At 46.7% G+C, this 17,613-nt stretch overlaps 1 protein-coding gene across 1 annotated transcript in view; it reads right to left on the bottom strand.

Moving 5' to 3' along the window:
• The window catches only part of SERCA (ATPase sarcoplasmic/endoplasmic reticulum Ca2+ transporting SERCA), a 164,464-nt gene that overhangs the window by 132,652 nt on the left and 14,199 nt on the right, over nt 1–17,613 (bottom strand). The gene's annotated exons all lie outside the window — the stretch shown is intronic.

Raw genomic sequence — 17,613 nt, 5'->3', positions numbered from 1 at the left:
ACCGGTGGGACCCAACTATCATGCTCGCCAACGTCGTCTTTTACCTCGGTGGCACACCTCGAGTTTGGTATCGGACGCACGAAGATGAGCTGACCAGTTGGGATTCGCTTAAGCAAAAGCTTCGAGACTTGTTCGGCAACCCCTACGGTCACCAACTTGCCGCGCAGAAGGCGCTTTCCGGTCGTGTGCAGACGTCAACGGAGCCCTACGTCACGTACATTCAGGACGTCTTGGCCCTATGCCGCAAAGTTGACGCACACATGACTGAGTCCGACACTACGTAACAATATGCTCCCCCCCCCCCCCCCCCCCCACGACGGCGAGTAAGGGCAAGAGCACGGAGATCAGGATGCACGAGCAACAAACGGCGAAGAGTATAGGCCGCGCCTGCCCTTTGTTAAGAGTGCATCATTAACAAGGCGCTCATTACGTACCCTCCTTGTATATCCAGGCAAAGGGCAAAGCGCAAATTAAGCTGCGCGCTTAAATTCGCGTTAGCACGGCGTTGTCTGAAAACAGGTTCCGTTGGCGGCGCTGTAGCTTCGTATGGGCGGCCTCTTGGTCCAGCTAGCTCCGGCGCGGTCCCGGGGCATGCGACAGAAACAGAGCTCCGCAGACATGGCGCTGCCAAGAGAAGAGGGAGAGGAGGATGGCGATGCAGTGGTAGGAGAGGAGAGTTTAGTAAGAGATGGAAGGGCACGAACTGTTTAAATCCGGCCGCGACAGGGAACAATGCGCGCCCGTCCAAAGCGCGTGCCTCTCTCTCTTTCTCGGCTCCGGTGGCTATTCCAGATCTCGAGACTGCGCTTCTCGCTGCAGTTGCATGGACTGAAAGAGGAGGAGAGCGTCCCTCGAAGGATCGCGGTGTTGCAACATGCTATACACGAGGTTCGGGCTCCCGCCCAGCCCGGGATCGCTGCCGCCCTGGGCGCTCAGACGGGGTCCCGTCGTTGGGCCTGTGGTGCCGCGTTCAATCTCCGACGACATCCTATTCAATCTCTCGAAAAGAAGCACGCACGAGGTCTGGCCGGGGCATTTTATCTTGGCGGCCCCACCTAATGCACGTGCACCCAGAGGCGCGAAGAATCGTGGCATCATTCGTCAGACAGGCTTACCCGCTCAGGACGACATCGTATTAATAGTACGACGTCGATAATAATAATAGGAAAAAGAAAGGAAGCGAAGCAGTCGTAATTTTTGTAGGAATGCCGACTAGCAAGTGAGAATTACTTCTTAGGGACCTCGCTCTTAAACAGCATGAGGGTGTAGGAAGTTTTCTAGAAGAGTATTTGGGCCGGGGTACCTTTTACCCCTGCTGCCGCCTACAAGAGGAAGGGCTTCATCTCAACCAGTGCCACCTTCCGAAGCTGCGCGATCCTATAACGTAACACGCTTGTATACCATCTGGTGCACATTCTCCGAGGCAGAGACATCGCCGTTATTCGTTGCTCGGAAAGCCTGGCATCCCTCCGCAACGATCGACCTGTTGATTTCAGAGCGCGCGTTCAAAAGGACTCTCACTACAGATTTTTTTTCTTTCCCACAGCAGGTCTTGCTATGATCAATATGCCGACCGGTTCTCGTCTGACCACTAAAGCTGGGAAGCGTCATTCTATGGGAAGAAGACCGCCATGCAACGATGTCAAGGGCTAGTTAGTGTTCTTGCCCCGAGAGAATAGTTCAAGCCTACGCTTTAGGCGAGTCAGTTGCGATGTCCGCAGCAAAAGCTGTCCCCCCTGCCACCACACTTGGCAAGTGCCAGAATATTTTGCAGGCGTTTCTGGCACTGCGTGCACGTGAGAAAGATGCACAGGAGGACTATAAACGATCACTCGTGTCTGTTCAGTTCGAGAACTGCACCAGTGCACGAATAGCCTTTTGCGCCTCTTGTTATTCCCCCTTTACTCTCGCCTCCTTGATTTCTCCCTCTTTATTCCCCTCTCTCTCATTGGCAAACGAGAATGCGTAAAAACGGGTCGTTGTCAGCTCTTATTCGTTCGCCAACCCGCCGAAAGTGATGTTTTACGCGTCCTGCCTCAGGTCCGCAGTGTACGCGCACGCGCTTAACGCGAACGCATCAACGGTGCGTGATTAGCCTGGCTGAGATCGCGAGACAGCGAGGGAGAGAAAAAAAGAAATAAACGGCCTTGAGCTCACTTTGGCTGGCTAGTTCCTTAGAAGATTTATTCTAATCACTGACAGGCTTATCGCGACGTGTTTTTTTTATCATTCCAGGCTATTTTATGCACTGTAGCGACGTCCAAGTCCTACGTCTCACTAACGTCTAATAAAGGCAGCGCAAAGAAGGTCTATGTTGGAAACAGTAAGAAACAATAAAAAAAAATGTCATGCGTAAAACAAAGCTATAGAATGCCTCGGTATAAAGCGTGTTATTGGTTCACTAAGTAATCACAAAGTCATCGCATGTGTTAGGCACGTGATATTTGTCAATTCGTTTAGAAATCAATTAAATAAGGGTGAGTATATTCACAGTAACTGAAGCTCACAGCTGACCAGAGTTCCTTCCGTATTGCATCTCTGCAATTCTCATAATTGATAAATTGATAAACGTTGTATATACATGTAACCTTTAATAGATCCATCCACAGGCGCGCTTATGAAATTCTTAGCATTGAAATGGGCTTCTGCTCTAAACTTGATCAACATAGCCTAAAGAATATAGTAAATTGTCAGATGGTTATTTCGTTTGATTTAACGAAAACATACAAGTGTAGTTCATATTTATGAAATAAGTGACCGTCGAAGCAATTTAATATGCCCTGCACAATCTAATTTATGACGATAAACAGATTACCGCAAGATATTACAATAAGCAGAAACTTGAAGCGCCATTGTGAGAAAATTCAAAGGCGCGCTTCTCACTTTTAACTTCTATTTTAAACTTTTATTACTTTATTTCCGAACAGCCAGTAACGAAACCGCTTCATTAATATTTACAGCTTTAGCATGCCAACCACACGAGTAAGTTATGGTCTACTAGAGGACTCCTAGCTAATTAAAATTCCCGCCAAAGAAGAAAAGAAAAAGGAAGTTTGGCAGGCTATTCAATTTTATAGAATTCGACCCATCATGCAAGAGCGCAGAAAAAAAAAGAATAAGAACACGGAAAGCTTTTGTTCATCCGCGATCATTAGGCTAATGTAAGCGAATAATTATTCAGATTACTTCCGGCCATATTGGTATTCACGGAATATCAATCTTGCTATTTGCATCGCAGAAGACCTCTCGAACCCCGACGCAACCTTGACCAATTTTCAAAATAGGAACTCTTTCCTAAGAAAAAGTAAAGTAAAAAGTGAAAGATCTATTTTACTATTTTCTAAGAAGAGAATGAAAGTTCTTGGCAGTGAATTTTGCTGCTTGATGCATTACAACGTACATCTAGCTGTATTCAACAGCGATATTATTATATCTGAACGTACAACTGTGTCGTGATACAAGTGCGAAACGAAATTAGTTAGAATACGCTTTAAAAGATCAAGTAATTAGGCTTGGACGTCGTTGTCAAAAACGTTACAAAATATAGATTGAGTAATTTTGAATATTTAATTGCGCCTCCATTCAGTGTGCGCAGTCATGAAAGGGAAAATTGGCATCCCCCCTAATTGCAGCACGAAGATGCAAAGGAAACCCCATGCAGGTTTCTAAGAAAGAAAGCTTTGCGATTAAGGAGAATTTTGTTTCTGGTCTGAAATTCGAACCCGGGACCAACACCTTTACGGGACGGTCGCTCTACCATCTGAGGTAACAAGGAGGCTAGTAGATGGCAGCGCGAGGACTGATTAGCCGACAACTCGAAGCACAGTGACACTGAATATGGAAAATCTGTTCTGAGGAATCCCGCAAGGCGGAGGAAAGTTCAGGAAAGCAAAAATTCTCAGTTCAGTTCTCCAGTTCTTAACAGTTCAGTCCAGTTCCGCAGAACTGATTTGCCATATTCAATGACCTTGTCCTTCGAGTTGCCTATTAATTCACCCTCACACTGCGATGCACTAGCCTCCTGGTTAGCTCAGATGGTAGAGCGACCGTACCGGAAAGGCATTGGTGCCGGGTTCGAATCACGGACAAAGAACAAGGTTTCCCTCAAGCGCAAAGCTTTATCTCTGAGAAACACGTATGAGTTTTCTTTGTAGATACCGTGTTACACTCGGGTGGACGACAATTTTCCCCTCGATGAGCCTTCCTCCAACTTGCGGGATTCCACAGAACTCGTCTTGCCAGTATGCGCAGTAATTCAACATTGCGCCACCGGGCCCAAGTGGTGCCTTAGAATCCATATAAGGAAAAACGCCTACCATAATGTCGAACATGATTTCGCAATGGCAGTTATTCGTCACATCATTGAGAAATATAATTAGGAAAGACGTGCGTGGTCAACAAAATGCTTTCTGATCGACCATTGTATTGCGCGTTCCTTAAATATTGAAGAGTAGTTAAGCTATAGATGGCTTTAGAACAACTACGTGGGCTGCTTCTAATGGCGTGGACGTACATCTGCAGAAGAAACTGCTCACTGACATAATTCCTAGAATACTCTACCACACGGCTTATGGCAATGGCGGCGGCATAGCAGCAATAAGAACAGAAAGTGTTTTATATTCACATGAAAAGTTAACTAAGACAAAGAACGCTTTGAGCGCACATTAAACTTTGTACAAGTAATGTACAACTGAGGAACAACAAGATATAATGCGTTTAGCAATAAATAGAGCAGTGCTCAGAACACCCGGACATTTTACCAACACACTTTGTCTGTTCGTGTGATTCATACAACAAAAAAATAAAAAATAAACGTGAGTTTAGAGAAAAGAGTACGCCACTCATAGGGCGTCTCCTCAAACAGGATAATTATGAATCCTAGATTGGTTGTGGGCGTATGTTTGCTATTGTCTGGTGAAAATACGAAGCGTCAGTCTTCAGTCATCTGGCTTTTATTAGGATTGTTGGTACAACCATGCTTGTATACAAGAAAACTTATCTGTGTGTATCATGCACGTTGCACTCTGTAAGCCCCCTGTACTACCCCAATACCTATATTCTGCTTTTCACCGATAGAAGTAATGAGTAAACAAAAAGTTGAGCAAGTGTAATGTACGCAAATCATACGAGCCACGACATTACCTTCGTAGAGAATCCACTGCGACTTTTTTTTTTAGTTAGAGATACTGAGAACGCGGCCACATACGTTCGTCTCTTGCGCGAAAGTAAGCTATCCGCGCACTAGTGCAGCTCCTGAAGCGCGACGGCCTGGGTGACCGTTTACAGCAGTCCTGTGCATACTCCCACATTCACGCAGTATTCACTCTCTCCCGCCTTCTATTCCCGCTTTCCTTAACCACTGTGTGGGATAGTAAACCGTACACAGGACGTTTGTCTGGTTGACTTCCTCTGCTTTTCTTTGTGTTCTCTCTCCCCACCCCCCTCTCTTTTTTTCTCTCCATTACGACGAGTACAGAGGCAGAGTGCAATTGTACTGTCACTCAGTGACTCGCGACGCATCTGTCTCTCGGGATTGTGGCGCTTGAGTGACAGTTCCATCTAGAGAGCTGTTGGACCCTGCGCTTCGACAAAGCGTTGCGACGCGCTCCCTTGCAAGCGTGCGCCAAGTCTGCCACCGTATACGGGGATGGTCGCGGAACGCGTCCGTCGTTGCTACTTAGCTCCCGGTCGTAGGGTTATTTCCCCGGTGACCGAATTTCTGTGTTTTCGAAATACAAAGAACGCTCGTGTCTTTAGATTTAGGTGCGCGTTAAAGAACCCCGAGGGGTCAAAACGAATCCGGAGTCTTGAAAGTGAGTCAGGAATACGGCGTCTCTTAGTGTCCCAGCGTTACCCTGGGATATTAATTAAAGTCCATAAGTGAATAAATATATCGTTCGTCACAGAAGCACATTGCGTGACATGCGAGGCCAATCTGCACCGCGTCCTGTATCTTTGTGCAATGGCTCATCGTGTCTGCTGAACAGGTGCGTTCCGTTTGACCAACTCGTGTACTCGTGCCTTCGGTGCTTGTGTATGCTTTGCCTCAGTACACTACTGTGCTACAGACAGAACACGCTTTACAGTATAAGACCAAATGAAGGTGAGAGGCTCGAGGGGAATAGCTATTGTTAAGAAGACTGGCATGACGACAGCGTTCTGACCTTGCTGTAAGAATGTTGAAAAGAAAATATTTGAAGTAATCCGGCGTTAGCCTGAGCAAACAGATTTAATTAATAATCACGAATTCTCTACGTAGCATGCGTATAAAGTATCCATTTAGCGTACCCCCCCCCCCCCCCCCTTTTTTTTTGGCACCGCGAAAAAGGTACAGTATCAAGACATACCCCATCTCTCTTTATTTTTTCATGACTGTGATGCCAAGAAACTTTACGAACAAAGACTGCTAACGGAGCATTTCAGGTATTTTGCGGACGAAAAAACAAAATGGTTTTCTATCTATCTATCTATCTATCTATCTATCTATCTATCTATCTATCTATCTATCTATCTATCTATCTATCTATCTATCTATCTATCTATCTATCTATCTATCTATCTATCTATCTATCTATCTATCTATCTATCTATCTATCTATCTATCTATCTATCTATCTATCTATCTATCTATCTATCTATCTATCTATCTATCTATCTATCTATCTATCTATCTATCTATCTATCTATCTATCTATCTATCTATCTATCTATCTATCTATCTATCTATCTATCTATCTATCTATCTATCTATCTATCTATCTATCTATCTATCTATCTATCTATCTATCTATCTATCTATCTATCTATCTATCTATCTATCTATCTATCTATCTATCTATCTATCTATCTATCTATCTATCTATCTATCTATCTATCTATCTATCTATCTATCTATCTATCTATCTATCTATCTATCTATCTATCTATCTATCTATCTATCTATCTATCTATCTATCTATCTATCTATCTATCTATCTATCTATCTATCTATCTATCTATCTATCTATCTATCTATCTATCTATCTATCTATCTATCTATCTATCTAATTGTCTGTCTGTCTGTCTGTCTGTCTGTCTGTCTGTCTGTCTGTCTGTCTGTCCGTCCGTCCGTCCGTCCGTCCGTCCATCCATCCATCCGTCCGTCCGTCCGTCCAAACGGCCGGCCGTCTTCACACGCTCTAGTCTTCGTTGTTTCAAAACGGGGGCAATGTCTAGTCTTAAATTTTTATTGTTCTTGGTCTGAACCACATTGGTTGTCAGTGTTGGCACAAACGCTGCTACTACATCCTAATGCTCTTAGGTTTTCTGCCATCTTGGTTACACAAAAAGCCCCTCCATGCTGTCAAAAACAGAAGTTCATAAATCTTATTGTAATGAGTTCAGAAATCACCGATTTGCGCACTCCTGCAAGCATTCACCGAAGCATTTTCATCTTTCTCAGGCATTGGAGCCATATCATAGTAGAATTGGAACCCCACCAAGAACTGCTCCGGGTTATAGCACATAATATTAACATTTTGATGTGCTCATTTTTGTCGGGTTATAGGACCAGAGTATCGTTTTTTTTTTAGTTCCGTTGAATCTTCGCTTGATACAAAGTTTCTTGCCCCCTCGTTTCCAAAGCCTGCATTTGTCACACCACGGAGAGACATCCTAACCGTATAGCACTCACAAAAATTTCTTCGTCTGCTGATGCGGCTTAAAGAGAAAATATTGGAATCTGATTTAGAAGCTAAATGTCGAATTCAAATTGTAATCTTTGCAATGGAAAGCCTTGCTTTCCATTGCTTGTGTTGAACACGGCAAACAAAACCATTTGTCACACAGCATGCGCTAGTGTGAATGCACAATCAAGTATCCATGAGACCATTCCGATCCGTTATTTTGCTATTAATGAGGTTAAGGAATGTGGCGGACTGCTCAAACTCGAACCAACGCGTACGTTTACCCCCAGCCATTCGAGCAATACATCTCATAAGGATGCGATATATTGACGTCACAAGCATCTAGCCACCACCCGCTCTGCACCAGCGACCGGCTGACGATGGCCAGGCTCGACTTAGGGACAAAAGGCAGTCCCAAGATGGCGGCGCCTGTCACACGAGAAGGGGCCCCTGCAGGTAGCCAAGCCGTGGCAGCAGCAGCGGCAGAGCAGCGGGCAGCTATTTTGGCCCCCCTCTGCCCTGCACAAATGGGCCCCGCGGTCCAAAAAAAGCGCCTCTTCAACCAGCGGGCCGCTGGCAGCCGCTCACCAAGTTCACCCAGGCACGGAACACACACATGTCGTCTGCAACGGCTCCAGCCAGAGCAAGTAAGCAGACGACACACCGGCGTGGGCCGGACGTCATCTGCTGCAACCCACGGAGTAGCTTTGAGGAAGAAGATGTACGTACTTCCGCTTTTCGGGACAGTGCTACAGCACAGCTTTTCAGTACGGTGCAGCTTTGGATGAGGATAGCACCAAATTTACAAACACGCCGCAATGAAGTTTGGGCAAGGCTTAAACCTCATTGGCGGTTTCATGGAACTTCGAGTGCAGTGTAGGTTTATCGTCTCTGCAATCAGTACTAGGAGGTTAGAGGCATAGAATACTGTCAACGTTATACCCGTCACACCAATGATCGCACTAGTGGTCGCACGAGTGGGCACAATTTCTATTCATCGACCGACTTTTGTTAGGGCGGTTATCTTACAGCGTCTGCATGACCCATTGTCGAAACAAAATGCTGTACAAGCATTACTGTGCTTTTTGTTGTCAAGTGACCTGCGTGAACGACTAAAGACTTGCCGCAGGTTTCTTTTCTCTAACGTGTGCCATTCGTCTGATTTCACTTCCTTCTAACCCTCCTTTTCTTTTTGTGCCAGGGCAGCAAAGTGAATATTCACCTCTGGCTATCTTTCCTGCCTTTTCCTTGCCTTTTCCTTGCTTTTTCCTTGCCTCTTTCGTGGTCTATTGTACACCTTTGCAGAATAAACACTACAGAAAAACGTTCCTTCAAGGTTGAAAACATATACAATCGAGAAACGAAGTAACTTGATGAAGAGCACTATAGTCTGGTCATTAAGGGGTCTTTTATTGTTGTCGCTAACGGTGACGCAGAAGTGAGGCGAATTCTTGGAAACAAGCATAAATATCTGATGCTTAAAGTGCTCTCTGGAGAAGCGATCCGATATACCTGCCATATACACCCAATTTTATTTTTTTCTATAACAAAGCTGCAAGCAATATAAAAATTAACTAGAAACAAGGCGACAAAAACGATGCTCCGGCAAGCCTGTATTGGCGGAGAAGGCAGCGTTTATATAGAGTAAGGAGTTAACCATAAATAACAAAATTTTGAACGTTCTCTAAAGATTTAGGCCTAGCTCTGCCAAGGGCTGAGGTAAGTTTGGAGTCCTTCGGCAGGAACGCTTAGTCACGATATGGGCCGAGGAACAGTAAGCAACAAAATAGACAACAACGACAGTAACGGGAAGTGTAACGAGACTGGGTGTATCTGACTGGGGAAAACAAGTAGTATACACACACACAAAAAAAATAGTGGTCAAAAGGAAGGAATAACTGTGACCGCAGAACAGTTGCTTTGTTCACAATCCCCTCACAGCAATTCTTATTTAAAGCCGAAGACGGCGGTGATGCTTTCACTATCCGCAGCCAACACAGTTTGTGGAAGAAAGGGCCAAGTCTGTTCAGTGATTTATCTTCCCTTTCCTACCTTCTGTGGTGGCTTAGTGGCTTTGACGTCGAGCTGCTAAGCCCGATGGTGCGGCGGCTGAATTTCGATGGGGGCGGAATGCAAAAAAAAAAACGCATGTGTGCCGTGCATTGCAGGCACGGTAAAGAACCCCATGGGGTTCTTGCGTAGTCCGGCCACTACGGCGTGCCTCATTATAATACCGTGGCTATGGTGCGTAAAAAACTCAAAATTTGATTTATTTTTTCACTTTCCTGTCCAAGAGCGAGTCTACAACATCACAGAAGCCACAGGAAGAATCTGAACAAGCAGGGGATCGCACTAGCTGTCTTTAGTTATAACTCTACTTGTTATCACGAATGAGAGACGGAGTTAAGAAAGTCTCTTAAAATGCAGTTCGAAGGAACATCTTCCGGTATTTAAGAATGAGGACAGCACGGCATGGCGTCCCTACTGGCTGACATGTTCTGGCTTCGTGTCTGTATGTTTATGTCCAGCCTTTTCTTCATCATCGCACTTCTTGAGTTATGGTTATTTCGAGTTACAGGTGAATCGCCCGGAAACAGTAACTCGTTTCGAACCATCGCCGCATCCGTAGTTTTACGACGAGGAAAGAATGAACGTGAATAAATAAACTGCTCAGGAAGTTCTAAGCAATTCATAGCCCGTAAAACGGGACCTCCGAGATCACGCGCTTTACTTGTTGGAACACCGACGTGCCAATCGACCACGGAAGCGACAAATAGATGAAACGTATTGCTATAAAGTGCATAAAATAAGCTACTGAAGAGAAAAAAAAAATTAGGCAGTGACTATGCCCAGCCGTGGTTCACACTGCTCCACGCATCCACAATGTGGGGTGTGATGCTGTTTCGCGACTTTTTTTTTATTGCTGCTGTGCAAAATGTAACTACTTAGCTCTAGCGGCTGACACCTGAGATGTGGTCAGCAAAAGGCACCAGGAAGAGATGAAAAAAAAAAGCCGATAGCTAGTACTGGCACTGTTGGACATTCCTATTAGGAATGAATAGACATGTGTACATTCTACGGCTGACCATGAGCTGGCGGGTTCGATCCCCGCTTTCCGCTACCACGTTCCGACGTGGGCTGAAGGCGGCAACGCTCGTGCACCGAGCTTTTGGTGTTAGTTAAAGAACCCCAGGTGGCCGAATTAATTTCGCCTCCGCTAGTGTCCCTCATAGCGCGTGATTTGCTTTGGGATGTTGAAAGCACGCAATTATAATGCTATTAACGTTCTTTGGGACCTTCACCCAGTTTGCTCCATGTGTGTGTGTGTGTGTGTGTGTTTGTTTGTGTTTGTGTTTGTGTGTGTGTGTGCGTGTCCGTGTGTGCGTGTGTGCGTGCGTGTGTGTGTGTGTGTGTTTGTGTGTGCGTGCGTGCGTGTGTGTGTGTGCGCGCGTGTGTGTGTGCTTGTGTTTGTGTGTGTGTGTGCGCGCGCGCGCGCGTGTGTGTGTCTGTGTGTGTGTGTGTGCGTGTGCGTGCGTGTGTGCGTGTGCGTGCGTGTGTGTGTGTTTGTGTGTGTGTGCGTGTGTGTGTGTTTGTGTGTGTGTGCGTGTGTGTGCGTGCGTGTGCGTGCGTGTGTGTGTGTGTGTGTAAATATTTGCCGCACTTCAAAATGACTATTTTTCACGCCAGCTTGGATCACTGGGTATGCGATACTCGGTATGTGGTGCTCTTCAACGAACCTCTTTGATGCGAACTTGAGCCGCTGGACATGTGCCGCTTTTTATAAGAATCATTATATAAAACACATAAACAATTATGCACCAGCAAAAAATTGATCGCTAATAGTATTAAAGTGACCAATCGTCTCTAAAGGATGGACGCACCACCATTTAATTTTTTTACACAGTGATGACGATGGCGCGGAAAATCGTTTTGCTCGCATTTCTGGTTGTTTTGTATACTTCTGAGCATTGGAGATGTATGTGTCTGTTCAATATTTAGGACTACCTGCTGTAGGTGTTTAGTGACGATGGTGCTGGGCTGCTAAGCAGGAGGTCGCGGGGTCCAACCCCGGTCACGGCGCCCGTATATCGGTGGGGGCGAAATGTGAAAACACCCGCGTACTTAGATTTAAATGCACCTTAAGGAAGCCAGGGTGTTCCAAATTTCCGGAGCCCCTACTACGGCGTGCCTCATAATCAGATGGCGGTTTCGACGCGTAGAACCCCATAATCTAAACAATTTTTTAGGACCTATGAAAATGGGTGTACACATAACGTACTACGGTCTTTCACTGGTGCCCGTGCTTTTTCAGTTTTTGCTCACCGTCTACTGCAATTATGCATTTTTGTCATAACTGTCTCTCAGCTTCCATGTGCGATGTGCCCAGGCCCCTAAGATTCACTACATAATGCGCGGTACAAACGGAGCAAAGACGACAGGGAACGGCTTCGTGTATTCGTCTTCTTTGTCTGTCGTCTTGCGTGCCTCGCTGGTGCAACACGCCACGTAATGCGTATCAAATGGCCAATCAGAGTGTGCTTTTGGCCCCCAGACTCAGATGACTTGCGTGTGTCCCTTTGCGTGGAGCGTCACCCAAATCTTGGGATAATAAAAGCTGATTCTAATGATGACGTTGATGACGAAGACGACGACGATGACGACGACGACGATGATTATGATGATGATGATGACGACGACTACGACGACGACGATGATGACGATGAATTTTATTGGCGTCTCTTTCGAAACAGGGTGGTGACAAAGAGTCGTACAGCCTGCATGGGCTAATCAAGTTCCCCTGTATCTTTCGAAGTCTAGCATTCTGCCTCTCTTGTTGAGATTTTATTTCTTCATTAAAATCTCTACCAGAATATTGTGCCGGCGCCTTAACCTGTAACGACTCCGGTTCTATTAATTTATTTCCTGCTTTCTTTTGCCACACAAACTCTAAAGGTTTCTCGCTTATCTCCACTGCTGACCACTTAACGCTTCCGTTCTCTTTGAATCACTGCGCTTTTGAAAGCTGGACGTTCCCTGGAGTCCCTGGTCGGCGGCTGCTTTGGCGGCCGAAGACCAATGCATAATGGCGCGCGTTGTTAGTTCGAATTCATGTTACCGTAAAATATTAATTTGCAGGTTTAAATTTAGGTTCTCGTTCATGGCTGGGCGGCGCGTGGCCGAAGAATATGTGACTGAACGCATGGCGCGCGCCGTCCAGTCATCACCATTGACAGGAGGGCACATCCAGTTTGACCGCACTGCGCGATGATGCTCCCCCTATACTGCGATATTCTTGTTTCTGTTCGGGTTCTCGTTTATTTGGAAGCGAGAAAAAACAAACACACATCTAACAACACGGAAGCTTAAAATATTGTTGCACCCTGCGGTGAAACCGCATGTGCAGTCATCATCAAATTAATCGCGAAACAGTGGTGAGCGTGGTACAGTTAGCGCGTTCTAACAGTCATCATTAGATATAGATTCGCGTATCCGGGTCGCCTGCTAGATGAAAACTTCTTTTTGGGCGAATTAGTGCATACTTCATTTGAAAATTGCAACAGCGCTAACACATGAATCCACAAAGTAACAAGGACGAGACATAAGCGCTTGTGTCTCGTGGATGCATGTGTTAGCGTTGCCTGCTAGGGAGCGAGGATACGCTCGTCTATATACTGCGATAGTTTTGCGAGCATTTGTTTTGATCTTTTTTTCTTTTCTCGCTTTCAATTGAAATGGAACCAGAACGGAAACGAAGCTACCGCAGTATAGAGGGAGCATCATCGCGCAGTTCTGTCAAACTGGATGGGATGCGCGCATGTCAATGGTGATGACTGGACGGCAGCCAATATATGCATTCACTTACGCCTCGAGTACCTTCTCCGCGTTTCGTGTTTCATTTGACGCTGATAGTATGCTACTCCAGTCGCCGACAACCGTCGCACTGTGAAGGGGGAAAACTTTATGCTACGTGCGCCAGATGTGCGCTAAGACGGACCATCCACTGACCACCGCCCGTTTCGCCATTGTGGACTCTGTATCGGCCGTTATGACCCCGTCTGAACGGAAGTTTAAGCGGACACGAGGATCGAGCAAAACGCACCGTCCTTCATGGTACCATAGTGCTTGTAGTACCTAGACAAACGCTCGTAAGAGGCAAGAGTCCCCAGCTAAAAAGTCCCCAGGTCTTGCGAAAGTCTCCAGCAAAAAGTCCCCAGATGTTCCTCTCGCAACTCGCGCATGCGCACGATGCTTGGGCAAATACGAAAAAAAAAGAAGCTCTAGTGATATACCACGAGACGTTCATTTGAGGGATCGCCAGCCGTTTGTGCGCAGGCGCGAGTAAGAGTAGGCGCGAGAGAGAAAATCTGGGGGCTTTTGTTCCTTGAACATATGACTCTGCCTAGACGCTATGGAGGAGGTTTCTTAGTGCGCGCTGAATTCGTTTATCCCCAGACATGCCGGCGTTGCGGAGTGCGGTCGAGTTTGTCTACGCTCAGCCGTTGGCTGCCCGCGCGGTGAGGCAGTGGGCGTGGACTCCCCTTGGTGATCACTGTGTCTGAAGGGGCAATGTTGTGACTGGTGTTGTATAATTCACGGGTCGATTTTTTCGTCGCGACGATAGATTGGATTTTTTACAAGCACTGCTCCAGTAGGGCACATGTAACCGGCAAACGGAGGCCTCGGCAGAGCACCTGAGGTTATAATAAAGCAGGCGGCGCAGGATCTCCAGGGCACCAGAAGGGTAGCGGGGTGAACAACGCTGGAAGCAGAGCGGCCCGTGGTTTGGGGCCGCGGAGGCCGAAGCGTGCCAGGGGGTGTTCGCATAAAAAAAATTGGCTGTCCGCTATCGCGAACAGCCGATCTTATACACTCCTGGCACGCGCAGGCCTCGGCGAGCTCCAACCCACGGACCAGTTCGGATTCTAGCTTTCATGCCTTCGTTGCCGCTTTGCAATGGTGTCCTGGAGGCGCCGTCAATAATGCGAAATAATGACGCGTTGTTACAATTAGTGAAAACAGGATTGAATAGATATAGTTACGTCCAGCCGCCAACTTGTGACGCTAAGTTCAGCACTACAGTGCCCCGCGACTTTTTTCAGTTTATGCAACCCGGGCTCTACTACGGTCGCTACTGCTCCCACAGAAACATCTGTGATGTTATTTACAATGCACATCGCCGTAAGGTGCGATAAAGCTATGATCCGCCACGACTGACTTAGCACGAGCGCCGCAGGTGCGAGACTGTTCGACACAGCGGTCCCCAAATCGGGCGTCAGTGCTCGCTGCTTCACCTATTTTACAGCGCCAGCAAACAGCGTCCGAGCGTAAACTAACTCAACCCCACTACGCAATGCCGGCACGCCTAGGGACAAACGCCTAAACACGCACTAGGAAACCTCCTCGGTAGTGCCTAGGACGAGTCATATATTCAAGGAGCAAAAGCCGCCAGATTTTCTCTCTCGCGCCTGCGCACAAATGGCTAGCGATCTCTCGAATGAACGTCTCGTGTGATATACCCTACGGTTTTTGCTGGGTGAATTGCCGATCATAGAGTTTCTTAGTAAGTACCCTAGAGGGAAATGTGGCGCTAGTGTCCACGGGGGTTCTCATGAGCGTTGCCTCAACCTACATGGGAATGATGGGAAGTACAGGCTTCGGATTGACTTCGGTCTTTAAACTAGTGGCGTTTGGTTGTGGCGTAGTAAACAAAGCTTTACTCAAATATTATCACGTAAAATCTAATTTTATTTCTGCCGTATGTTATAAAATATACAACACGCTACATAAACTTTGTAGAACCTTGAGATGGAAGCATGGTTTACTATGGCTTCTCACCAGTACACACCAGGGTATGCATACTTGTGCGATTCTGTTCCCAATTTAACGCCAAAAATTAAATATTTATTAATTTTTGCAACAGCGAAACAACCACGCATGTACTTATATAAAAATACTCATCAAGTATTTCTGGAAATAAAAATGTTGTATTGTGACAAAGCGTTGCGCCCTTGAGCGGAATGCTACAAGTGTCCTCTGCTACGACGCCTGCTCGCTGCAAACGCGAGACTTTTCTCGCAGACGACAGGCACTTCATCACTTTTTCGGAACTCTATCACTTTTTCGAGAGGCTGCGTCGGCTGTCACCATTGCTGAACGTCTTCAAGTACTGTTAAGCACATCTGATGCAGTGCTAGCTAGGACGCTAGTGGCCTCCTACGAGTATTTCATCATCATATTTTATATTGACGTGCCGCTTCCGGAGTGTTATGGCGTGGCTTTGCACTTACCCATTTTGCGACACTAGACTACAGCCAGGAAGCAGCAACTTTTTCTACCACAAGTAAGTTTGTGTTCTCAAAGTCCTAAAATACGCATTTCAATGAGCACATAAACGAGCAATGCATAATGAAGCTTTCAGTAAAATTTGATTGTCAAACCACTAGAAGTACAACTGTATATATCTTGTATCAGTAGTGCCTTCTTTGTCCTATTCTGAAGTTTCATTAAGCACGTAACGCTACAGTGCCAACCTAACACACTTAAGGAACCAAGGTCCAAGCGCTCAAAACATGTTCTTTCAACGTTTACGATGCCATCGCTTTCTCGTCAAGGCTTCGACACCACACCGGGACACAAGCATCGTCCCAGTCGCTGGCCCGGCGCGCTATCGCCACTCCGAGCAACATAACAAAGGCAGAGAGCTTTGCGTTGCACTGTCCCACTGCAGGTTATAGCAATTGCGCTTAGAGCGAAACCAAAACTGCCAAAAAAAAATACTTGTAGACTACTTCGTCAGTCAATAGAATTCCAATCCGAAGCCTGTACTTCCCGTCATTCCCATGATGGTTGAACGATCGCAGCGCCAGATTTGCCTCTAGGTATACTAATATAAAACTCTATGTTGCCGATGATGCTGATGATGATGCCGATGTGGCTATTCCCTTTGAATCGGGTGGTTACAAAGTCTGCAGATGGGCGCATCGCGCAGCGCCATCTATGGAGCGCCAAGGGGGCAAGCGGCCTCGGGAGTTGCTTCTGGCCCGCTGCCCAGACATTAAGGCGGCTGTCGGCGGAGCCATGTGCACAACAGCAACAGACTGCGCCCGGGGTGTCGGGGGGGGGGGGGGGTAGAAGGAGGAGGAGGGGCATTGAGACGCCGCAGGTGGAGCCTCCAGGCATGGCTCGCTCGGTGGGCAGCAAAATCCGGAGGGACGCAGCAGCGACGCGAGCCACCCGGCCGAGCAAGCCACACGCAGAGAGGAAAGGAACTGGCGAGGTCTGGAGTAATCTCCCCTTCCGTCTGTGTAAAGGCGGGTTGAAAGACATCGGGCGCTTGTTTCCGCTTCGCGATATGACGTAAAACCGGAGCCAGCGCTGACTTGAGTTGAGAGCGCCATGGAAGAACAGCTAGGCCAGAAGCAAAGGTGCCTCAAAGGAGCCGCCATGGACTGGAGCGAAGAAAAGTCGTAGAACAAGTAATAAAAGAAGTTTCTGCGTACTGACGTATAGAGAAAAGCTTGCGTTCTAAGCGTTAAAAACGATGTACTAAGAAGGTGAGCGCGTACACGTGCAAGGTAAAGGAAGGGGTGTTGTTTGTGGAGAAGAATACGCTTACAGGTAACGCTCCCGAAACAAGCACATTGCTCTTTAATTGAACGTACTTTGACCGAAGGCCCTGCAAACGATGCTATATTTACCATGTGGCATTAACGTGGCGCTAAATTTAAGGCTTTTGTTTCCTTCAAAATTATTTGCGAGTGAACGAAAATTCATGCATATTACGTCTAGCCCTGGTAACACAGGGTTAAGCTGATGCAAGACGCAGTCTGTGGAACGCATAGGTTATCCCTTGTTATGGAAGAGCAAGCCTTCGTCCTGTCAGTGAACTCAAAATAACAATGCTGCCTTCACAGACGCACAAGCCATTGCCAGCACAGCTGTACGGTGT

The sequence above is a fragment of the Dermacentor albipictus genome, chromosome 2, assembly GCF_038994185.2.
Source record: "Dermacentor albipictus isolate Rhodes 1998 colony chromosome 2, USDA_Dalb.pri_finalv2, whole genome shotgun sequence".
Taxonomy (NCBI): Eukaryota; Metazoa; Arthropoda; class Arachnida; order Ixodida; family Ixodidae; genus Dermacentor; species Dermacentor albipictus.
Note: the sequence above shows the minus strand (reverse complement) of the source record. Positions and strands in the feature narration are given on the sequence as shown.